This window comes from Dermacentor albipictus, chromosome 1 (assembly GCF_038994185.2).
Source record: "Dermacentor albipictus isolate Rhodes 1998 colony chromosome 1, USDA_Dalb.pri_finalv2, whole genome shotgun sequence".
In the NCBI taxonomy this organism is placed as follows: domain Eukaryota; kingdom Metazoa; phylum Arthropoda; class Arachnida; order Ixodida; family Ixodidae; genus Dermacentor; species Dermacentor albipictus.
The window spans coordinates 155,345,533-155,348,048 of record NC_091821.1 but is presented as its reverse complement, the minus strand read 5'-3'; the positions used below and the strand labels follow the sequence as shown (position 1 = coordinate 155,348,048).

The window sequence follows — 2,516 nt, the reverse complement described above, 5'->3', positions numbered from 1 at the left end:
GGACCCTTTTACGATGCGTGCAAGCGACTGCATCAAAGACATTGGCTTGTGGCCGTGCGTGGATAGCTCAGACATCTACGAATTCTTGGTTCTGAGGACCAGCTTCACGACGCGTAAGCAGTTGAAGTCGCGGAAGGCGCTGGAGGCCCACAATTTTGTGACGAGCGGCTGGGTGCACGAGCCGTCTGTGAAGGTGGTGTCTGCCGATACCATAATCATCATAACAAAGGTAAGGCGTCCTCTTTTGCACCATAACATGTGCTGATGCCGCACATGTTATGGTAAATCAGGCTTGACAGGCTGGTCCAAATAAACAGCTTTACATACCAATTCGTGGCTCCCAACTCTTGTCAGGCTCGGCCTCATTTGTGTGTGGAGAGCTTTCCATATCCATGGAAATTCCACTGGTAGCTCCTGCATCAATCTCATGTGCAGGGCTGTCTCCACCTTTGGAAGCATCTGTAGCACCTGAGATGAAAGACACCTGTAGCAATGCTACTTGCACAGCATCATGACAAACGAAAGGGACGGTGGTTTGTCCTTACCGGGAGCAAATGATCGGCGTTGTGCGCGTGAGTTTTGGCGGTTATATCGCTCGTTGTTCGCCAAAATGTTCCCATAACCTAAGCACTGCGATGGGGCCCAGTCGGGGTTGCAGTCGTCGAAGAGGTCCGACGGCCGACCTGAAACAAGCCAGTAAAAAAGCGCCAACATTCACGGAAACGAAGTGTGTGCACGATATCCGAGGCCAACCATAATTTATTTAAATATTGAGGAAAACGTAGTTGCATGGAGCGCTGTTAGCCCTGATCGCTAAAGGTGCCAATCTTCTGTTAACACTGGCAAAACCAAAAAGCTAGCTAGGTACCTCAACATTACACCATAAGCGTTCTTTTAATGGTCATGAAGAATCACGTACCTGACAAGAAATGCCGCGAACAAACCCAGTATTTATCCGGGTTCTAGTCTATTCCGCGCCTGTTGATGCGTGCGATCCATTCGCGGCGCCTCCGCTTGCACAGCTCCTTCGTTTTTTCGCATTCTCGACTGCGCACCTTCGGGATCTTGAAAAATGCACAGTCCTTCTCATTCGTCTTGAGCTTCACGGCCTTGGTCTGGGTGCGGCTCGAGCACCTCACAACAGCGCAATAAACCATGGTGACCCGCTAAACGACACCAGACACACGCTTCGCTTCGAAGCGGCGGCAGCGACTGTGGCTGGCGTCTGCTAAGGAGTACTACAAGATGGCCGCTCACCCAGAATGCACCGCGCCGCCTGATTTCGTGCATACACCCTATACCACCTGACCCCGCTATCTTAATGGGCAACGGCTATCTGTCAGCCACGAACATATTTTTTCAGGAATTGTCTTAGACTCCAAACTAACATTTGTTCCTCACCTCAGGTATCTGAGAGCGAGGTGACTGAAGACAATGAATTTACTGAAGCTCTTGTCCAGCACATCTTGGGGAAGTGACAGGAGATGCCCTTTGAGCCTCTGCAAAAGCCTTGTACGGTCCCGCGTCAACTACGGAGCTGTAGTGTATAGCTCTGCTGCGCCTAGTGCTTTGACGATGCTAGATCCCTTTCACCACTTGGGTATACGCCTATAGCTACAGGTGCTTTCAGGACAAGTCCCGTAGAAAGCCTGTATGTGGAATCTAATGAATGGCCATTACATATCCAAAGGACATATCTTTCCTATGCTCTCAAGGTTAAATCAGATTTGGAGCGTCCATGTCATTCATCTATTCGTTACGTGTCTACTGCCAGGCTATTTCGCAAGCGCCCAGATATTAGGGCTCCATTGAACCTTCGTTTGATAGCGCTGGCAGAAGAAACAGGCGTCCCATTTCTAAAGAATGTCCTAATGGCTCCCACTCACCTACTAACCCCCCCCCCCCCCCCCCATGAGTATAGCAGACCATTCAATGCAACGTCTTTTTTGTATAAATGTCAGAGCGTGCGCCGGAAGCACATATACACTCCCATTTTCGTGAACTTCAGGAGAAGTACTCCTGTACAGAATATTATAGAGATGCCTCCAAGTCCTCTGCTGGTCTTCCTTACGCACCTCTAGGACCTTCATTTTCAACATCCGGGGCACTAAGTCCACACACACAAGTATCATTACAGCGGAAACCTACGCTATACTCTCGGCTACCCAAAAAAAAAAAAAGGCTCACAAATCTCGCTAGAACTATTCTGTTTAGAGATTCATTAAGTTTAGTCAGAGCTCTAATTATTCCATGAAAACATAAGAACTCAGTTTTTAGTAAGCTGTACAGTTTGTTGTGCTCCGCATATATGTACAATCAAGTGATTGTCATATGCTGGGTGGCTGGTCATAAAGGTATAAAAGGCAACGAAGCTGCTGACGAAAACGCTGCGTCAATAACTTATAGCGACACAGATGCAAACATTCCTATCCTTTCCACAGACCTCAAGTATTTTCTACGCCGTAAGCTAAGAAAGCATTGACAAGGACAATGGAATACCCAAGTAATGAATAAGC

General features: G+C 48.1%; 1 long non-coding RNA gene across 1 annotated transcript; it reads right to left on the bottom strand.

Moving 5' to 3' along the window:
• Positions 1 to 333: 333 nt before the first annotated feature.
• LOC139056026 (uncharacterized) lies at positions 334 to 1,265 on the bottom strand. The gene is made up of 3 exons (XR_011512094.1): positions 920 to 1,265; positions 546 to 683; positions 334 to 468 (listed from the first exon to the last, which is right to left on the bottom strand). It is a non-coding gene; the product is annotated as an uncharacterized lncRNA (long non-coding RNA).
• Positions 1,266 to 2,516: the final 1,251 nt, after the last annotated feature.